General features: G+C 39.9%; 1 pseudogene; it reads left to right on the top strand.

Annotated features, from left to right (window-relative positions):
• The first annotated feature begins 3,777 nt into the window (after positions 1-3,777).
• Positions 3,778-4,497, top strand: LOC138152256 (large ribosomal subunit protein eL19-like; annotated as a pseudogene).
• Positions 4,498-23,385: the final 18,888 nt, after the last annotated feature.

Raw genomic sequence — 23,385 nt, 5'->3', positions numbered from 1 at the left:
ATGGCATCAAGTCATGGAGTCAGAACACCTGAGTTCAAATGTGTCTGACCTCATATTCTTACTACCTGTGTGACCCTGAGCAAGTTACTTAACCTCTGTCTGCCTCAGTTTCCTCAACTGTAAAATGGGAATAAAAATAGCACCTACCCCTCTGCGTTCTGAGGATTAAATGGGATATTTATAACTGCATAGCCCAGTGCTTGACACATAAAAGGTGCTTAAAGTTTCTTTCCTTCTTACTTCCTTGTTGCTTCTCAGTTCTGGGGCCAGGTACTTCTTCACTCCAGAAGGTGGAGTCCAAGAGCTTTTGACTCTACACCACCATCTACCATGTGAGAGGAGAGGAGAATCAAGGGGTTCTCTCCTCCAGAATCTCATTGATGTCTCAGCCACTGCTCTTTTCTTGGATGGTTTCTGGAACTTAGGGTCCAGGAACTCTTGTTAATAGATTACTTTCTTCTCTCCAGATGAGATACCCTGATATACTTAGACTATACTGGAGGCCTATCTCCCTCTCAGAGTGCTGCCAACCCAGTGACATTGAAATACCTGGAGATAGCATAGAACCAGCCATAAGTAGACTCAGGCAATACCTAAGTAACTGAGGGCCTGGCCTACAAGTCCTGGAAATGCAATTCTCTTTTCTACCAGGTCTGATCTCTGGTCCATACCATGAAAAGTTGTACCTGAAACAGTACCTGATCCCCAGTCATTGCTAGTGTCCCTTTCCTCTGCTGATTCTCTCCAGTTTACCTTGTCTGTATCTTGTTTGTACAGTAGTTGTCTTCCCTCATTAGATTCTGGTTCATCGGGCAGGAGGAGGCTCCCTAAGAGTTGTGCTAATGAACAGAATTACCCACATTCAACATAGTAGCCTTGATTAGGCACCTGCTATGTATAAGGTACTTTGCCAGGATCTGAGTACACAAAGACACAATCCCTGATCTCAAGCAGTTTATAATGTGTGCATGTAAACAGATGAGAAAATACATACCATATTTAGAGTAAGTAGAAAGTAATTTTGGGGGTGGGGTAAGGGGATTGAAGACATTAATAATGGGTAGACCAAGAAATGATTCTTTAGGAAATAGCACTTGAACTGAGACTTGAAGTAAGGTAGGGGCTCTAAGGAGAGGTAAAGGGATGTATTCCAAGTATGAGTCCCAACCTATACAAAGGCCTTTGAGAGGGAATAAAGTTCAGTCTCACATCTCTACCCATTCCTATTAAGAAACATTAGAAGAGGCGGCCAGGTGGCTCAGCGAGTAAGAGCACTGGTTCCAGTGTCAGGATGACCTGGGGATCAAATCCAGGCGCAGATACTTAGCACCACACCCAGAAATAACTGGCCGTGTAACCTTGAGCAAGTTACTTAACCCCGATTGCTTTAAAAAAAAAAAAAAGAAACCTTAGAAAGTATAAGAATAAATGGTGCTTTTCCTAAAATGATAAGTAGTACCTATCTAAAACCAAGAGCAAGTATTATCTATAATGAGGACAAGCTAAAAGTCTTCACAGTAAGATAAGGGGTGAAACAAGAGTGTCCATTATCACCATTATCATTTAATATTGTACTAGAAATGCTAGCTATAGTAATAAGAAAAGAAAAGGAAATTAAAGGAATAAGAATAGGCAGCAAGTAAATAAAACTATTACTTTGCAGATGATATCATTGTATGCTTTAAGAACCCAAGAGAATGAATTAAAAAATTAGTTGAAACAATTAACTTAAGTTGCAGGGTTCAAGATAAATCCATAAGGATTTATCATCATGTAAATCATCAGGATTTCTATATACCAACAAAATCCAGAAGGAATAAATAGAAAAAGAAAATTCCTTTAAAATAACTGCAGAAAGGGTGAATAGAGTACTGGCTCTGGAGTCAGGAGGACCTGAGTTCAAATGGGGCCTCGGACACCTAATATTTACTAGCCAGATGACCTTGGGCAAGTCACAACCCCAATTGCCCTGCTTTCCCCCCTCCAAAAAGCAAATAAATAAATAAATAACTGCAGATAGTATAAAATGCTTGAGAGTCTACCTGCTGAGTCACACAGAAACTATATGAACAAAATTACAAAATATTTTTCACACAAAAAGATGACTCTAAACAGTTGAAGAAATATTAATTGCTTATGGGTATGCAGAACCAATGTAATAAAAATGTCAATACTACCTAAATTGATTTGTTTATTCAATTCCATACCAAGCAAATTACCAACAAAATTATTTTATGGACCTAGAAAAAAATAATAACAAAATTCATCTGAAAGAACAAAAGGTAAAGAATATCAAGGGAATCAATAAAAAAAAAGTAAAGAAAGGTGGCCTAGCAGTATCAGATTTCAAACTATTCCACAACACAGTAATCATCAGAACAATCTGACACTGGATAAGAAATAGAGTGGCTGATCAATGGGATGGAATAGGTACATGATATACAAAAATAAACGACTACAATAATCTAGTGTTTGATAAACTCAAAGCTTTTGGGGCAAGAACTCAACATCTGACAAAAGCTGCTGAGAAAACGAAAAAGGAATTTGGCAAAAACCAGGTATAAACCAATATCTCACACCATATACCAAAATATGGTCAAAACAGATATATAATTTAGACATAAAGGATGATATCATAAGCAAATTAGGGGAGCATGAGGAAAAAATTACCTCTTATATCTATGGATAAGGGAAGAGTTTATGACCAAATAAAAGACAGAAAGGATCACAGGAGATAAAATGGATAATTTTTATTACATTAAATTAAAAAGTTTGCACAAACTGAACAATGCAGCCAAATGGAAAACAGGAAGCAGAAAAAAAATCATAACAAATTTCTCCAATAAAGGTCTAATTTCTCAAATATATAGGGAATTGAGTCAAATTTGTAAAAATAAAAGCCATTCCAGTATTTTTCAGGAGAAAAAAATCCAAGCAGCAATAGTCATGTAAGAATAATTGATTAGAGAATTCAAATTAAGACAGCTCTGAGGTACCACCTCATACCTATCAGATTGGCTAACACAACAGAAAAGAAAAATGACAACTGTGGTAGAGGATGTGCACTGTTGGTGGAGTTGAAAACTGGTCCAACCCTTATGGAGAACAATTTGCAACTATGCCAAAAGTGTTAGAAAACTGTGCATACTCTTGGATCCAGCAATACCACTACTAGGTCTATATCCCAAAGAGATCAAAGGAAAGGGAAAAGGACTGAGATATATGAAAATATTTATAGCAGCTCTTTTTGTGGTGAAAACTGAGGGGGATGCTCATCAATTGGAGAATGACTAAACAAGTTGTAGTATGTGATTGTGATGGAATATTATTATGCTGTAAGGAATGACAAAGATAATAGTTTCAGAAAAAGCCTGGGAAGACTTAATGAACTGATACAAAGTGAGGTGTGCAAAACCAGGAGAACATTGTACACAGCAATAACAATACTATAATGATGATCAACTGTGAAAGACTTACCTGATCTGATCAATATGATTTATGACAATTCCAAAGAACTCATGATGAAAAATGCTACCTACCTCCAGAGAGAGGAATGATGAATTCTGAGTTCAGTTGAAGCATATTTTTTTTAAAAAATTAACTTTATTTTTCTTATTTTTTTTTTGCAACATGGCTAAGATAAAAACATGTTTTGCAAGACTTCACATGTATAATGGGTATCATATTGCTTGCCTTCTTAGTGAATGAGGAGGGACTTGAAGGAGGAAGAGAATTTGAGTTGAAAATTTGAAAATGAATGTTAAAAAAAAATAAAGAGATCTCTCCTTTCCTTTTCCGCGCTGCTGCTGCAGCCATGAGTATGCTCAGGCTTCAGAAGAGGCTTGCCTCTAGTGTCCTTCCATGTGGAAAGAAGAAGGTATGGCTTGACCCCAATGAGACCAATGAAATTGCCAATGCCAATTCCCGCCAGCAGATCCGGAAGCTGATTAAAGATGGGCTTATCATCCGGAAGCCCATTACTGTGAACTCTCGTGCCAGATGCCGAAAAAATACTCTGGCTCGAAGGAAGGGCAGGCACATGGATATTGGTAAGAGAGAGGGTACTGCCAATGCTCATATGCCTGAGAAGGTGACCTGGATGAGGTGAATGAGGATTCTTCATCGTCTGCTTCAAAGATATCGTGAATCCAAAAAGATTGACCGCCACATGTACCACAGCCTGTACTTGAAGGTGAAGGGAAATGTGTTCAAGAACAAACGAATCCTGATGGAGCACATTCATAAACTAAAGGCAGACAAGGCCTGGAAGAAGCTCTTGGCTGACCAGGCTGAAGCTCGAAGGTCTAAGACTAAAGAAGAATGAAAGCATTGGGGAAGAGGGTCTTCAGGCTAAGAAAGACGAGATCATCAAGACTTTGTCCAAAGAGGAGGAGACTAAAAAATGATCCTCCCCTATCTCCTCTGTACACAGTGCCCTTCTATTTGGCATATGCAATAAAAATGGACAACTGTAAAAAAAAAAAAAAGATAAATAAATATTCTGCCCTCCACCAAAACAGGGGCCCACTCTCCTCTTGCACAACATGCAAGAGCCCAGGGGAGAATGGACTGAAATATAACAGGAATGAGGCATACATATAGAAAACATAGCATAGTATATAGCCAGGGAGTACCTCTCAAATCCTTGTGCCAGAAGTCCTTTTATCCCTTTGTGGAGTTCTCATGAAGTTCCCCTTAGCTCTCTGCTGGACTCCTTTAATAGAGTTCAGAGCTGACACTTCACTTCATTAGATCTCTTTTAGCTCTCACTCTTCCCAAGTGATTCTCTTTCCACATCTTTCTCTACAAACATTTCCTCTATTGTTGAACATTGCTACTGCCTCCAGTGGACTCTGTTATTGATTATAGTTGTCAGGATGACCTCTGATAACTCTTTAAACTTTCCAAAATTAACAATATTGCCTCCAAATATTCATTAACCTAACATCAGTTTTGGAGAAAGATAGATGAAGGAGAACTCTGATGGAAAAAGCAAGCGAACCTTATAGGTATAGCATGAGTTATGTTTTGTGCTTCAAATTCCCCCTCTTTTGCTTTCATTTCTATCTGCAAATGGCAGGTATTTAATCTAACATTTTACTGTTCTTTAAATTTGTTCCTAGCTTCTGATTTAATTGTCTTGGAAGGTATTTTTCCTTGACACGTAATCTACTGATTGAGCCTAGCTCCTTTTGTGATGCATGTCTATATGTCAATTCCATGCGAGGGGAATGGAATGTGAAATAGGGAGAGGCAAAATGGAGCATGTCAGTGACTTGCTGAAAACACACATAATGTCCACGCTAAATATCTAAATCTCTCTCCTAGCTGAGGGCTCCATGAGCAGAAGGTGAAACAAGAACTTCATGGTTATGATTTTATTAATGACCATTATTTACAAGCTCCTAAAAAAGCAGAGAGCCCCACATGAACTAGGACCAAATGTCCTAGACTATAAAACAAGCCATTTTTATAGTCAGAGCCAGGTGTCTTGGACTTTGGGCACCTCAGGCAAATCCTCTGGCTCTAAACAGAGGGGGGAAACAAAAGAAAGGTCATGCCCTTGAAGTGGAAGAAAAAAGGCATAATCTGTAAAGAATCTGTTGCCTTTCTTTTTGGGAAGAGAGAATACAATAAAAAAGAGCCAAATCTTGCTCCACATTGATACCTGCTGGTTAAAAAAGGATGAGTAGGAATTCACTGAAAGGTAGGATGATGTAGAATATGTTGGGCTAACCTTCGAAAGAGGAAGTCCAACCTCTGACACATAGTAGCTGTGAAATCATGAGCAAGACATTTAACCTCTCATCACTCTCAGGCAGCTCTCTAAGATTTTAAATTATAGACAAGCTCTCTATATCAATGGAGGTAGCTGCCATACTGGTAGATCCTTATATCAATGGAGGCCAAGACCTTCTGGTAGACCATGGCCTGACCCCAAAGAAAGATATATGATCAACCAATCAGGGAGGGAGAAAATAGGAATCATCCCTTCCAGCTTTTCAGCTTATCTCCAACACAACCATTTCTAACCTAATTTCCCAACATTCCTGCGCCCCAACTCTTTCCTTTGCTGCGTGAACTCTCATCTCCTTCTTCTGAGCTAGGTATAGGCTCCCCGTATTGCTGCTTGTCCTTCATTTTTGAAGAGGACTAATGATATCATGGGTTCATGTTTTGACTTCTGCATGAACTGGATTTAAGAAAAGCAGAGTTGCACAAACTCATCAGCTTCAGTCTCTTTTCCAGAGTCACTGAAGTCCAATGGCAAGATATGTCAAGAAGAGTGGCAATGCCAGGAGACAGCGGATGGCCTTGGTGTTTTTGATGTCTAACCAACTGCTTCCGCTGCCTTCATGGCCATTGGAACAAATTATTCTGACCCGCCCATTCTACCAGGGGAATTCTCCATGTGATTGGAGTAGACACTTTCCCAACTCATCAACTTGCTGGTTACCCTTAACCTGGTTTTTAGTTTGTCTGCCAAGACAAGCAGTTTACCAGGGTGTGGCTGCTGCTCAGGCTACACCTTCTTAGATCCATAGGTGACAGCTGAGTGCCAGGTAAGCACCAAAAGTGCATGAGCAACCCTGAAAAGGCCTTGGCAAGCCCTTACACTAGAGGTTCTAGTCCTCCTTGAATACATCATGCATCCCTAGTTATAACCTAGCTGGAACTTGGGCACCAATGGCAGCAGCTGCTCTGCTACTATTGGAAAACTTCTTCCCTTCTCCTCAGCATACCCACTCCCTGTCTCCTACATTGACTGGTGGCTATGGAAGACACTCTATGAAGAGTTGAGCTCTGTGTTCCTGGGGCAGAGACTCATGAGTAAGAGTCACTTAATCCTTTTAATTTTGGGAGGGACAGTAATTCTCATAAAATGAGCAGACATAAATAAGTTGTGATCTCCATCTCAGATATCATTATATTATCTTTTTCCCCAAACCCACCTCTCTTCCATACTTCTCTATTACTAACGAGGCCATCACCATCCTTCCAGCCAGCCAGGTTTGTAATTTTGATGTCTTCTTGGACACCTCATTCTCTCTCATCCCATCTGTCTGAGCAGTTGCCAGACTTGTGGAAGTTCTACTTCCACAACATCTCTCCCATCTGTCCCTTTCTCTCTATTCACACAATCATCACACTTATCAGACCTCCATTACCTCTCTCTTGGATTTTTGCAATAGCCTCCTAATTAGACTCTGCCTCAATTCCTCCCTGTTCCTCTCTATCGTTCTGCCACCAAAGCGATTTTCCTAACACACAAGTTTGACTGTGTATCCCCCTAGTGGCTTCCTCCCTGTTACCTTTGGGATCAAATGTAATGTCATTTTTCTTATGCTTTTAAAATGTCCACTTTTGTATAGTTTTATAATGTATAAAATTTAAAAATTTGTAAACATATATATGTATATATATATATATGTTCTCAATGGCATTCAACAGTTGACTAAAGCAAGAGGGGATATTCCAGACTTGGGGAATGGCCTGAGGAAAGTTAGACCTGGAAGGAAAGATTAAGAGATTATTCATACCAAATGCCCTCACTTTAGTGGTACAATGAATAGGTCATGGGACTTGGAGTCAGGAAGACCTGAGTTTGAATCCTGCCTCAAACCTTTACTATCACTTGGTAAAGTCATTTAATTTCTTTGAGTATCAATTTCTTCATTTCTAAAATGTGAATAAAAATAGCACCTACTTTACAGGGTTGACATGAGGATCAAATGAGTTAACACAGATAAAGCATTTTGATAAATCTTAAAGTTCTATATAAATGTTAGCTATTATTGTTAACAGGGCAGCAAGGTGGCACAGTGGATAGAATGCAGGATCTGGAGTCAGGAAGACTCATCTCCTTTAAAAAAAATTTGTATTTTAATATTTGATTTATTTATTTTCAGTTTTCAACATTCACTTCCATAAGTTTTAAATTTTCTCTCCCTCCCTTATTCCCCAAGGCGTCATGCAATCTGACATGAGCTCTACACATACATTCCTATTAAATACATTTTCACATTAGTCATGTTGCATAGAAGAATTATGGAGAAGCCATGAGAAACAAAACAAAAGAGAAAAGAGTCTGCTTCACTCTGCATTCAGACTCCATATTTCTTTTTCTGGATGCGGATGGCATTTTCCATCAAGAAGACTCATCTTCTTGAATTCAAATTTGGCCTCAGACATTTCTGGGCAAGTCACTTAGCCCTATTTTCTTCGGTTTCCTCATCTATAAAATGAGCTGGAAAAGAAAATGGCAAACCACTCTAATACCTTTGCTAAGGAAAAACCCCAATTGGGGTCATTAAGAGTTGGATATGGGGGCGACTGGGTGGCACAGTGAATAGAGCACCAGCCCTGGAGTCAAGAGGACCTGAGTTCAAATCTGGCCCTAGACACTTAACACGTACTAGCCATGTGACCTTGGGCAAGTCACTTAACTCCAATTGCCCAGCCTTCCCCCCTCCAAAAAGCAAAAAAAAAAAAAAAAAGAGTTGGACATGACTGAAAAAAGATAACAACAAATTATTGTTTATAGACAAAGAAACTGAAATCCAAAGAGGAAAGGTGATTTGCTCAATGTCACCCACAGAAAATTAGTGGTGTATGCAACAGAAATCTTTCCATTCATGTAATCCAACTCTATCTAATAAAGACCATTCTTCCCAAAACCCTGGATTTGCAGCACCAGGAGGAGAGTTAACCAAAGTCCCTATCTCCCAGTGCTATTTCAATGATACTCTTCTATCACCATCCTTTAGGAAATTTTACTCTTTTAAAATGCAGACAGCCTTTTTCATACCACTCTCTCCTCAATTTTTATTCTTCATTCTTCTGAACTCCAGTTTACTTTTTCTCAGTGACTTTAACACCTACACCTTATCACTTCTTAACATCATCCCAAGAGATCTCAATATTCATCCCAACCAACCCTCTACCATTCTGACCACCCAATTCTTCCATTTCCTAATAGTAACATGGAATCTGAGGATTTAGAACTGAAAGTGATCCTGACATTTCGTAGATGAGGAAACAGACCCAGAGATGTGATGTGATTACTCCAATGACATGAGTGGTCAGTTGATAACTCAGAATTTGTGCCCAGGTCCTCAAATTCCCCTTCTAGTACACTTTGGAGTGCATTATTTCCTTCTCTATCCCAATTCAGCCACACTGACATGGTCACACCTTATTTAGATGCAAGTGTGTGCTGAAGCCAGCACGAAGGAAACCAAGTGCTACATTTTCAAGTGTGATAATTTCTACCTCAGAAATCAGCAAACATTACAATTCAGAACTTGCTTGATTTATGGTTTTGTTGATTATCTAGACTTAAGAAAGTGATGGAGAATATTTTAATAATGCAAGTTAAATGTAAAAGTGTGTTGAGCATACACCCCCTCTCCACATTGTAATGGCATATCTCTATTTGGATTTCATTAACTTCATTGAACTATGTGACCTTCAAGATGATGGTTTGAAAATACACTCTCCAACTACTACCACATTTTTTCCTTCATTTTTCCTTTTTTCTCATTTATACTGTGGGAAGTATACTAAGGTCTCCCTCCCCTGCTCCTCCTTTAAGAAATACTAAGAATTTTTTTTTCAGTATCCTAAATCTTAAGTCTTTGGATTCATCTCAAAGAAATAAACCTTACCAGTGCTTAAGCAGATACCAAGGAGATCCTAGAGTGAAATTCTTTTGTAACATCTTTTCCAAAGGCCAAACCAGGTTCTAAAATGGAAATTAAATAAGTTCATGGAAGGACTTGAACCTTCTTTACAGTAGAATTAAGGTAGTAGTGACTGGATAAGAATGGAATACCCTCTGACTAATCCAAATAAGAGCTGTCTCCCTTTCACCCCCAAACCTCGACTCCTTAAGGAAATGATTCTCCAAGGAGTAGAGTCATTTGTCCTGTTTGGGAAAAAAAAATCAGAACCTATTACTTAAAATCTGACCTTAACTGCTGGAATTTTGTCCTTGCTTCTGAATACTAGAAAATATATGAAGACTTTGCCTAGGAAAGGAGAGTTTCTACTAGCAGGAGTAACTCGGCCATTTAAATTTCTCTTCAAGGAGCAATGCTTTTATATGTTTGTATATTACATACATATATTAATAAAATGTCTTTGGTAGACTTGAAACCTAATATACAAAGTACTAAAGTTTCTTTCCACAATACCAGACATGAAACAGTCATCTGGTTTATTTCTGGTTCCTTGGCCCATGATCCCTATTTTGCTGGTAAATCTCCCCAACTTTGTTTCTTTTATTTCCATCCCCAGTCTTATCACTTCTTCTTACCATCATCTCCAGGGATTTCAGTATTCATCCCGACCAGTCCTCTAACATTCTGCCTACACAATTCCTCCATCTCCTAATGCTAACATGGGATCTGAGGATTTAGATCTGAAAGTGATCCTGCCATGGGCTGTCACTTTCAAATCTCACTAGCTTCTACCCTGGAATTCTTTGTCCACCTAACTTTTTTTTTTTTTTGCTTTTTGGAGAGGCAATTGGGGTTAAGTGACTTGCCCAAGGTCACATGGCTAGTAAGTATTAAGTGTCTGAGGCTGGATTTGAACTGACTCCAGGGCTGGTGCTCTATTCATTGCGCCACCTAGCTGCCCCTGTCCACCTAACTTTCTACCCACTCCCATTTCCCAGCCCTTGAATCCTCATCCCACTCATTGTCCAATTTTTCTGTAATTATTGCTGAGCACAAATTTTAAAAGTCCCCAAATTAAACTAATTTCACCATCATAAATTTATGGGTAATAATCACCTAGGCCCTCACTGCTTTTTTTTTTTAAACAATCCTACTCTTTATCCTTATTATCTATTGTATTCTCCTCAGTTACTATTTTTTCCTCAAATACCAACTCAACCTACCCACCCTGCTTATTGCTGATGGTTTAGTTGCCTACTTGAAACAGAGAGGAAGATGTGGCCTGGTGGCCTTGGAGTCAGGAAGATCTGGATTTCAACTCTGGCATGTTCTGTCTGTTTGACCCTGGACAAGTCACTTAACTTCTCAGAGCTCTATGACACTCTCTAAGATTATACATTTCAGAGAAGAAGCATGGGTCAGGAGTTTCCTCATCCAGGAATTCCTTTTATATATGGAATTATAGGCTCTAATCCTATTCCTTCTGAGAGAAGATTGAGACCATCCGATCTGAACTCCCTATATTTGCCTTCTCTGCTCCACAAAACAACTAATATTATCACTCATTCCTCCTTCTCTTCATCTCTTCTATTAGACTAATCCTTCTACCCATGTCCTTAATCTCCTCCTACCTCCTCCAGGATTATTACAAAATCCTTTTTACTCTTTCACTGCTCAAACCCCCATCATCCCTACCACCTCCTCACAGACCTATTGGAAACAGCCCAGAACCCTGACTCCAACAACCCTGGAAATAATGGTGCACTGCTGTTCACCAGTCTGGTTTCCAGACTGGCCACTATGACAGAACCAGAGGAGCACACCTTGTGGAGAGGCAATCTAGCAAGTGCTTTTGTAGGTGCTGCTGTTGCCTTCTCCTCCAAAGCTACAGCTACTGAAAAACCAGGATAAGAAAGTTCTTAACACCAAGGGCTTTTACAAAGTCAAATCATTCAGTGTCAGAAATGGATGTGATTTTATTGAGGGAAGAGACATTTTAAAAAGACACATTTACCATCTGCTTTACTGCTGTATCCTAAGGATCACTGGGCTTTTCAATCTGACTTGCAGCTGAAACCTCCTATATGTGTTGTCTCCCCATCAGTATGTGAACTCCTTGACAGCAGGGACTGTCTTACTTTTTTCTTTATATCCTCAGCACTTAGCATAATGCTTTGAGTATAGTGAACACTCAATAAATTTTTTTTCCATTTATTCTTTCAGTCAGTCTTTTTTCCTCCACTGACTTTTTCCTACCTGACTACAGATCAATTCAGGTCTCCCTAGTCTTGCAAAAGTCTTCCATTGGCTCTTCTTCCCCATCTTGCTAACTTCCCGTCTCTCTTGCCTGCCAACACTAAACAACTTGGAAAAATTCTCTGTACTCAAGGCCTCCTCTTCCTTATTACTCACTCTCTTCCTGAATGCAATCTGAAACAATTCTACTCAAACTGCTACTCTCTAAAGGGCTTCTTGTTGTTGTTCAGATGTTTATCTGTGTCTGACTCCTCGTGTCCCTATGGACCATATCATGTCAATACTGTCCATGGGATTTTCTTGGCAAAGATACTGGAGTGGTTTCTCAAGGGTTACCAGTGATCTAATCACCAAGCCAATAGCCTTTTTTTTTTTAAGCAATCAGGGTTAAGTAACTTGCTCAAGGTTACACGGCCAGGTGTTTCTGGGTGGGTGCTAAGTGTCTGAGCCCAGGATTCGATCTCCAGGTCTTCTCAACACTGGAGCCGGTGCTCTTACTTGCTGTGCTACCTGGCCGCCCCCCCCCCCAATAGCCCTTTTCAATTTTTATCTTCTTTGACTTCCTTCTGGATATACTCTCCTTTCTAGGGGAAAGTGACTTTCTTCTTATTTCCCGTCTAACTATTCCTTTTCTGACTCCACATTAGCTCTTCAACCTCTTCCTAAAAACTTAGTTTTGTTGTTCCCTAAATTTCTATCTTTGGGCTTCTCCTCTTCTCTTCCTATACTCTCTCCCCTAGCAGTCTTTAGTTCAGGCCACTCCCTCATTTTACAGATGAAGAAACTGAAATCCACAGAAATTATTACTTGTCTGAGGTCACATGGTTAGCAATGAGCAGAACCAGGATTTGAACCCAGATCCTATGACTTCAAATCATTGCTCCTTCCATTATATCACACTGCCTTACTATATAAGACACACCCAAATATAAGGAAACATATGATATATTCTATATGAATGGTGTAATAGTTCAGTAGGGGGAAAAATCACTTTGAATTGGAGTTGTCAGTGAAGAATCATGGAACTATTGGAATCTCACCTGAATCTTAAAGGATGGATAATATATACAAATAATTCCACTGATATGGAATCCGAGTTAGCATTTCACATGTAGACTCTCAAGGGAAAAATTCGTAAGTGTCTTTATAAAGCTTTTGATTCTAACTTTGAGAGAACAACCCAAGACCAGCCTCCTCGAACTTGTTAGATAATGGGCATATATCCTGTAAGTGTTCATTTTACTATTTGATAGTGAGCTCCTCTCAATAGACTCTAGGCTCCTTGAGAGCATGGACTGTCTTTTTTTTTTTTTTATAATATTTCATCTTCTCCCCAATTACATGTAAAAACAAGTTTTAACATTTTCTTTTTAAGTTTTAAGTTCCAAATACTCTCTCTCCCTTCTCTCTTCCTGAGATGGTAAAGAATCTGATTAAGGTTATGCATGAACAATCATGTAAAATATATTTCTATATTAGTCATTTTTGGAAGAAAACAAACCAAGGAAGGAAGGAAGAGAAAAGGAAGGAAGAAAAAAAGGAAGTGAAAAATAGTATGGTTTGGTTTGTATTCAGTTACCATGAATTCTTTCTCTGGAGGTGGACAGCATTTTTCTTTTTTTTTTATATTAAATTTTATGTTTATTTTTAGTTTACATCATTCATTTCCACAAGATTTTGAGTTACAAATTTTCTCCCTGTCTTTCCCCTACCCACCACCCCTAAACAGCAAACCCACTGTATACCCCCTCCCCCAATCTACTCTCTCCTATATTCTCCCCCATGCCTCCTATGACTTCCCAGTAGGACAAGATGGATCTCTATACCCCAGTGACTGTATATCTTATTTCCCAGTTGCATGTAAAAAGAAATAATAATAATATTTTTTAAACATTTGATTTGAAAATTTTGAATTCCAGATTCTTTTCCTTCTTCCCTCATCACCCACCCTTACTGGGAAGATAAGCAATTCAATATAGGTTGTACATGTGTAGCTACACAGACTGACTATATTTCCCTCCATCCTATCCTGACCCCTACTTGTTCTATTTTCTACTTTGACCCTGTCCCTTTTCAAAAGTGTGTGCTTCTAACTACCCCCCCAACCTTCCCTTCCCTCCATCATCCCCCTCTCATCTCCTTCCCCCCTACTCTCCTGTAGAGTGAGATATCATATTTAGTGTGTATGTCATTCCTTCCCTAAGCCAAATTCAATGAGAATAAGGTTGACTCATTCCCTTTTGCCTTCCTGTTCTTCCCCTCCATTGTAACAGTTTTCCCTTGCCTCTTCTATATGAGATAATTTACTCCATTTTGTCTCTCCCCATCTCCTCTCATTATATTCCTCTCTCATGTCTCAATTTCACCTTTTAAGTATCATTCCTTCCTATTGAATTGGTCCTGTGCACTCTGTCTATGTATACCTGTACACATATAGACACACACTCACATGTATTCTTATGCCCATATATCCTCCTATATAGACACACACACACACACACACATATATGCACATTTATATTTCCTTCAACTATTCTCATACTGAGAAAAGTTTTATAAATTACAATGATCATTTTTCCATGTAGGAATGTAAATAGTTCAAATTTGATAAGTTCCTTATGATTTCTTTTCCCTGTTTACCTTCTTATGCTTCTCTTGCTTCTTGTATCTGAATGTCAAATTTTCTATTCAACTCTGTTTTTTTTCATCAAGAATGCTTTAAAGTCCTCTATTTCATTGAATGACCATATTTTCTCCTGAAACATGATACTCAGTTTTGCTGGGTAGGTGATTCTTGGTTTTAATCCCAGCTCCTTTGACCTCCGGAATATCATATTCCAAGCCCTTCGATCCCTCAATGTAGAAGCTGCCAGATCCTGTGTTATCCTGATCGTGTTTCCACAATATTTGAATCATTTCTTCTTGGCTGCTTGTAATAATTTCTCCTTGATCTGGGAACTCTGAAACCTGGCTATAATATTCCTTGGAGTTTTCTTTTTGTGATCTTTTTCAAGAGGTGATCTGTGGATTCTTTCAACCTCTATTTTTCCCTCTGATTCTAAAACATCAGGGCAATTTTCCTTGAGAATTTCTTGAAGGATGACTTCTAGGTTCTTTTTTTCATAATGGCTTTCAGGTAGTCTAATAATTTTAGATTATCTCTCCTGGATCTATTTTCCAGGTCAGTGGTTTTTCAATGAGATATTTCACATTGCCTTCTATTTTTTCATTTCTTTGGATCTGTTTAATAGTATCTTGATTTCTCATAAAGTCACTAGCTTCCATTTGCTCTAATCTAATTCTGAAGGAATTATTCTCTTCAGTGAGCCTTTGATATTCTTTTTCCATTAGGAAAATTCAGCTTTTTAAGTCATTCTTCTCCTCATTGGCTTTTTGAGCCTCTTTTACCATTTGAGTTAGTCTGTTTTTTTTAAGCTGTTATTTTCTTCAGTCAGGTTGTTGACTCTATTTTCATGATTTTCTTGCATAATTCTCATTTCTCTTCCCAATTTTTCCTCTACTTCTCTTATTTGATTTTCAAAATCCCTCTTAAGCTCCTCTATGCCCTGTAACCAGTTCATATTTTTCTTGGAAGCTTTTGGTACAGGAGTTCTGACTTCATTGTGTTCCTCTTGTTCCATGCTTTGATCCTTTTTGTTCCCCAAAAAGGCGTAGTGGACAACTGAGAAAATAGGACATGACAGCAAAGCCAATTATAATTTGATAGGAGTGTTTATTAACCACGGTGACTGCCTCCCCAATAGGGAAGACAGCATCGAGTCTCCGGAAAGATGCATTTTTATAGTGTAATATGTTGCTAACAACAAAATGTGGTTCCAAGGGGGGTGGGGGTGGAGTGACATTTCTAGTAAGGTCTTGGGTACCTAACAAGAACAGACTTGTATCTGGGGTATGTTTCTAGCAACACATATGAAAAGTTCCCTCACTATTATGGCCTATTATGGTGGTTTCCAGCAACCCTGGTAGGGGCCCCTTCTGGCAGGTTTAGGGGGCTTTGGTGTATAATTTCTGGTGGGCACTTCAAAGGAATCTAAGGTTTGACTGCTGTGCTTGCTTTGCTTCCTTTGCTTGCTCATGTTGCCACTCAATTACTTGACTTTTGAGCTTTTTGCCACAGTAGAACTCTGCTTCCAGAGAGGATAGCTTTGTCCCAAATTACTAGAGTTTTTGCAGCTGCTGGAGCTATTACTTGGGTGCCCTCTCTGAAGTCTCCACCAACTCTGGCACCTGGTTATGCACCCCAGGACCTCCACCCTAGACAACAATCCAGATCCAAGCAGGTTAAGGCAAGAGCGATTACCCCTCAGACTGGTTGCTTGGTCTGGAGGAGTTCTGAAGCAGCCATGTGGCAGCAGTGGCTGCGCCTCAGCCACTTCTCCACCTGGGGGCAGAGGCTGGACCACACTCTGTTCCCAAAGTCCATTGACCTTTCACTTTGTCTTTGGCATTTATGGGTTGATAAATCTGGAAACCACTACAGCTCCTGGTGATCTACTCTCCCAAAGTCGGCCCCAGGGTCGGGGATGCCCTGAGGGTAAAACCATGGGCTCCAGTAGGGCTGGGCTCTGCTCCCAATGCACTGCAATGGACCCTTCCTGTCTGCTTGCCTGGTGGGCTGCCTTCAGCAGGAGGTTTCTCTCTCACTTTGTGGGTTCTGTAGCTCTAAAGTTTGTTTAGAGTCATTTTTATAGGTTGTGGTGGATAGCATTTTTTATCATGAGTCCTTTGGGATTATATTGGATCATTGTATTGTTGAAAATAGTTAAGTGATTTACAGATGTTCATCACACAATATTGCTGTTACTGTGTATAGTGTTCTCTGGTTCTGCTCACTTCACCCTGTATTAGTTCATGGAAGTTTTTCCAGGTTTTTCTGAAATCATCACAAGCAGGGACTGCCTTTCACCTTTCTTTGTATCTCCCAAGTTTAGCACAATTTCTGGCACATAGTAAATGTTTAATAACCTCAAGAATAACAGATTCATCTGGGCCTAGATAGCAATGGGCATCATAGGTAGGACCTTCCACATCCCTCTTCTTAATCTTGAGTAAATCAGGAAATACTTCAGTCCCAACTTCCTCAACTAATTTTTTTATTCACAGATTCCAAAGAGTAAATATGGAAGAGGAGGTAGTGGATAAAACCTTTCTCCCTTCCAGCCATCCTCTTGAAACCCTCCAAGTTGGGAGGAGGGGAGACCATCTCTAACACATGTCATGTATGGAACTTTTCCTATAAGAAAAAGAGTAAGGTAAGCAGCCTTCTTTGGAACTGCTACACCACTCCAGTCTGAGGACTTACCAAACCATTGCCTCAGTGTGAATTTAGATTTGGAGACCTATAACATATCACTCCTCTCCAGCCAGCTATAAGACTGTCCTTTAATAAATCTCCTTAGCATGTGTTAAGGTGTGTGTGTGTGTGTGTGTGTGTGTGTGTGTGTGAGAGAGAGAGAGAGAGAGAGAGAGAGAGAGAGAGTTTTCTCTCCTTTGGAAAGATGCAGACAGCCACTTTTTTGAAGAGGCATTTGCTGCCAATGAAAGAATTAAAATGAATAGGAAGGACGGATCAATTCTACTCCTCATTTTTAAATGCTTTGAATGCAGAAAACTCTCATTCCACTTGTTGGAATCATTGGGCCTAATTTATTAAAATTGGGAGGTGCTTCCTGCAACAAATGAGGAAACTGAGACCCAGTGAGGAGAAACTATTTGCCCAAGGTTACACAATATGTCAACATCTGAACCAGCAATTGGACACATTTTTCCGATCTCTCAGCCTAATGTTCTTTCCACTGCAGCATCCACTCTGAGAGAACAGGGCACAGAGAAATGAATTTTATGGAGACAAAGGGGTCAAAAACTTAGCCCCAGCAAGCTGTTTCACAAATGTAGCCCTACCCCACCCAGGGAGGCTTGGAGTGTTTCTCTGAAAGAGCCCTGTGACATTGCCTCGTGCAAAGAGATGTGACTCTGGGTTGCTGGAAAGACTGTGGAGTGATATGTAAGGGAGAAGCAAGGTGAAAATGTTTCAACATGTAGATTTTGGGTGGTGGACCAGAGACCTCTCTAGAACTGCAGATCCAAGGAGAAAGCTAACACGTCCCTTGATACTCACCACCTCTACCTACTCAGCAAACTCAAGACACTTCCTATTGCCTCTAGGACAAAATAAAAAGTCTTTTACTTAGGTTTTAAAACCCTATACAATCTGGCACTAACTTAAATTTCCAGCCTCATTGGACATTACTCCCTGCCTGCACTGAGACCTAGGCAAACTTTCTCTGTTTCTCATATATGGCTTGCTACCTTGCCTCTTTTCATTGGCTATCCTCCATGCCTGGAGTATGCTCCCTCCATCCTTACTTCCACCTTGCAGATTCCCTCTGTCCTTCAAGCTGTAGCTTAAGCTCCATCTTCTACATGAAGCCCCTAACTGATCCTTTTAATTGTTAGTGCCCTCCCTTCCAGTTTATTGTTCAGTCATATAGGACTCTTCATGTCTTCCTTTGGGGTTTTCTTGGCCAAGATATTAGTGATTTGCCATTTCCTTCTCCAGCTCATTTTACAGATGAGGAAACTGAGGCAAACAGGGTTAAGTGACTTGCCTAAGGTCACACAGCTACTAAGTGTCTGAACTCAGGCAGATGAGTCTTTCTGGCCTGGTGCTCTTATCTACTGTGCCACCTAGCTGCCCTTCCCTCCCTTCCAAACTACCTTGTATGTATCAATATCAACTTTGTATGTATCTATATTTATTCATTTTATATTTATTCTTCACATAATATATGTATTTATTATCTCCCTTATTAGTAAGCTGCTTTTGAGTAGGGATTTCTTTGTAGTTTCATTCTCTCTACTTGTATGCCCAGCACTTACTACAATGCCTGTTTCTTAATAGGGGCTTAATACTTGTTGACTGATTGATCCATTGATTTTTTTCTGCCTGATGAGGATGTACAAGTGCTGTCAATGCCCTCTATATTTTGGTGCCCTGGGACAAGCTCTGGTTGTCCACCCTAGTTCTGGATCTGTAAGAAAGATTTCTATCTTGACGAAAGTGGCTCAGCCTTGAAGAACAAACAGGATTTGATTAGGCAAAGATAGGAGATGATACTACTCCAGATAAAGAGAACAGCATGAGCAGAGCTAGAAAGGATCTAATATGTTCAGTGAACAGTGAGTTCCCTCTAGTTTGGCCCAAGCATCTAAGGGCAATAAGGGTAGAAAGTTAAGTGGGGGTCAGAATATGAAGGGCCTCGATTATAGATCTAGACAATAAGGAAGCACTAGGAAGAATTTTTAGCAAGGAAATAAGATGAAAGCTGTGTCCAATGAAGATGGCATTGGCAATGGAATACAGAATGAACTGGGTAAAGACCAAAGGCAGGGAGACTAGTTATGATACTATGGAGGTAACCTAGAGATTAGGGAAAGAACTGAACCAGAGAGAAATGGTGTGGGTGAAGGCTAGGAATATTAAGAGAGGAAATAGTAGAATATGATTATAGGGAATTTGTCATACTGGGTACATGGACAGGGGAAATCAAAGATGATTCTGAAGTTTAGATCCTGGGCGACTGGGAAGATGGTGGTGCATAGAAATAAGGAAGTTGTAGGAGGAATGACCCCTCTGTCTTTTCCTGGGGAAGGCAAGGAATTACTGGGATTGGTAGTTTAATGTTAATAACTGTATTAAACTGCTAATTTCTTCTTTTCAAAATTTAATATTTTATTTTTCTCAATTACATGTAAAAATAATTAGCATCCATTAAAATTTTTTTTTAGTTCCAAATTCTCTTTCCCTCTCAATTCCCCCTCTCACTGAGAAGGCAAGTAATTTGATGTAGGTTATACATGTACAGTCATGCATAATGTATTTTCATGGAGAGAGCATTTTTTTATCACAAGTCCTTCAGAATTGTCTTGGATCATTGTATTGCTAAAAATAGCTAAGTCATTCAGAGTTGATTATAATACAACATTGTTGTTACTGTATACAATGTCCTCCTGATTCTGCTCATTTCACTTTGCATCAGTTCATGTAAGTTGTTCCAGGTTTTTCTGAGAGCATCCTGCTGGTCATTGCTTATAGCACAATAGTATTCAATCACAATCATGTACAATAACTTGTTCAGTCATTCCCCAATTGATGGACATTTGTAACGCCAATCAACCCAGCCCACTTGAGAGCTGTTGCTGTGAATAATTTTAAGGTCCAATTGCAAGTTATAATGAACACTCTATTTATTCAAAACTACATCTTATTCAAGAAACTAAAGCATTCACAATTTATAATTACATAACAACTTATTACTAAGGTGGCCATATGACCTTAAATAAAACATATCATTCAGTATATAACATAACACTCAGTATGTAACACACACAGCATATATTATTGCATTCAATATATTTTATACAATCAAGGGGTTCCAGACCAGGGTTTTCCCTAGCACATCACATCTGCAAGGTAGCAGAAAATACCACACACTCCACCACTAGGTCACAGTAGGTTACAATCCACTTAATCAAAATAGAATATCCAAATCCTAAAAGTTTTCTTGGGGGCATGTCCTTTCCACACTGCCGTTGCAGGCTCCCACCTGGCACCCTCAGGTGCTCACATACTCTAATGAGCCAAAGAGTCCAAGTCTTAACATTACTTTAGCCCCCATTTCCAAGTCCTGAGGGGCAGCTGGGTGACAAAGCCAACAGAGTGGGTCCCTAGGGGTTATGACACTTCTCCACTCCCACCATAGACAACTCTACCTCTGGGGTCCCAAACCATTCCAGGGAGCATGGTAGGAAAGTATTTTCACTGCTCCTGCCTTGCTGCAAAACCTCTATCTCAACTCAAGGCCAAGTCTGAGCTCTGGAGTTCCTCCCCCTCCTGCAGGTCCAGGGGCTGACAGCTCCAGGCTCCTGGCTGGGTTCATACACAGGCAGCTTTCCATTCCTGCTCCATGTCTCAGCTCATGGGGGAAGGGACTGCTCCACTTCAAGCTCTCCCTGCTCCTTTCTGAGTCTAGGCACAGCAGACTCCAAGGGTTCCTGCCCCCAGCTTCTCTCTCTAGGAAAACAAAGCTTAACAGAGCAACAAAAATATTTACACACATTACCAGAACCACCATCTTAATTTACTTGGGCAGGTCTCCCTCCAACCAGTTTCTGTCCTTCCACTCAATTCACTTTTACAACCAGGAGGCTCCTTCAGTGAGTCTCTGCTACTGCTGCTAACCTTCTCAATGCTCCATGCTCAACGTTCATTTTCTTCTTCGTGCTCATTTTTCTTCATCTTCATTTTTCTTCTTCATCTTCATTTTTTTTTCTCATCATGCTCATTTCTCTTCATGCTCATTTTTCATCTTCTCATTTTTTTTGATCATCTCATTTTCTTCTTCTCCCTCTCCTTCTCAATGCTATCTATATATGCAGTTCCTCTCAGCACCTGATTGGCTCAGTACCCAAAGGCATGAAAGCCCATGTGCCTCAGCACCTAATGTGTCACAGCTGTGGATTGCCAGGGTTTAAAGGAGATTAATCTTTCAGAAGTTTACAATTTAGCGTAAGTTTGGGAAACTGAACTTCAAAAGAAAAACAATGCAAATCCCACCTTGCTTACCCTCACAACATTTTATCAATTTCCAATTCTTTGCCACCACATAAAGAGTTGCTACAAATATTTTTGTACATATAGGTCCTCTTCCTTTTTGGCTTTTTTATTTCTTTGGGGTATAGACCTAGTAGTCATATTTCTTATTCAGAGGGTATGTATGGTTTTATAGTTCTTTGGACATAGTTACTAATTGCTCTACAGAATGGGTGAATCAGTATACAACTTTACCAACTGTGCATTAGTGTCTCAATTTTCCCACATCCCTCCAACATTTGTCATTTTCCTTTTCTGTCATATCAATCAATCTGATAGGTGTGGGGTGGTAGCTCAGAGTTGTTTTAATTTGCATTTCTCTAATCAATAGCGATTTAGAGCATTTTTTAATATAACTATAGATAGCTTTGATTGCTTTGTCTGAAAACTGCCTGTTCATATCCTTTGACCATATATCAATTGAGGAATGGTTCTTATTTCTATCAATTTGACTTAGTTCTCTATATATTTGAGAAATGAGATCTTTATCAGAGAAACTCGCTGTAACTTTTTTTTTTGTAAAGGTTTTGCCTTTGATGACATAGTACTTGGAAAGTCTCATGTATAAATATATGGAAATATTCAACCCAGCGGTACCTGTTGGGCTCCTTAGATCTGGCGAGCCCTTTATCTTGTGTGCACCACACCAGACACCATTTAAAAACATCTTATTTGTTTTTTGTTTTTTCTTTCTCTGTGGTAAAATGGGACTCTTCTTCTGGGGTGAGTGGTTACTGTTCCATGCTTTAGTTTTTCTGTGCAGCTCTTTTCAGAGATAGTTTTGGGGATCTGTAAGTTTTTGGTTCTTCCAAGGTGGTATGTCCTAGGGAAAGCTACATTTACTTCTCTCCTGGCCTGAGCTCCAGCCTGTGAGAGACCACGAGCACTCTTTTCCACCCTGGAACTGTGACCAGGGTCCCAGCTCCTCTGTGGCCATAAGCTCTAGTATGCTAGTGCTTCTCCTTGCCCTGGAACTGCCACCCAGATCCAAGTATGGGCAATACAACAGAGTCTTGCCCCCAGTGCCAGCAAAGGGATCCTTTTAATCTCCTTCTGACCAGTTGTCTTTCTCTCTCCCCCTCCCCCTTATTGTCAGGAAACCACCACTGCTGCCACTGATTCAGTCACTTGCAAGGTCTACTGCTGTTTTGTTGGGATGTGGCCTGTATTGGACATGCTCCACTCTCACCTTGGTGCAACAGGCCTTTCCCACCAACCTTCTAAGTTGTCTTGGGCTGGAAAATTGTTTTACTCCATCCTTTTGTGAGTTCTGCCACTGCAGAATCTGTTTTGAGGCATTATTTAAAGTTGTTTGGAGGGGGTTGGGGAGAACACAGGTGAGTCCCTGCCTTTTCTCTGCCATCTTGGCTCCACCCCCTAAACCATTAATTTCTAAAATAACTATCCATACTCTGTGCTAATGATTCTCAAGATCTTCAGTCTCCTATCTCCAGCTGCCTAATGGACTTCTGGAACTGGATGTCTTATAAATGTCTTAACATCAACATGTCCAAAAGTGAACTCTTTAGCTTTGCCCCCCAAACCCTCTCCTCTTCTAAACTTTGCTATTGCTGTCAAGGGCATTACCATTGTCCCAGTCACTCAGGCTAGCCATTGAGATGTCATCCTCTACCCCCTCCCCTATCTCACTATAGCCAATCAGTTTCCAAGACCTATCAATTTTAACTGTGTAACATCTTTCACATACACCCACTTCTCTCTTTTGACATTATCCTGGTACAGGCCCTCATTACTTCATGCCTGGACTATTTC

Source organism: Petaurus breviceps, unplaced genomic scaffold (assembly GCF_028583685.1).
Source record: "Petaurus breviceps papuanus isolate PSGF00001 unplaced genomic scaffold, PetGlider_PUasm1.0 90925, whole genome shotgun sequence".
Lineage (NCBI taxonomy): Eukaryota > Metazoa > Chordata > Mammalia > Diprotodontia > Petauridae > Petaurus > Petaurus breviceps.
This window is presented reverse-complemented; position numbering and strand designations above follow the sequence as displayed.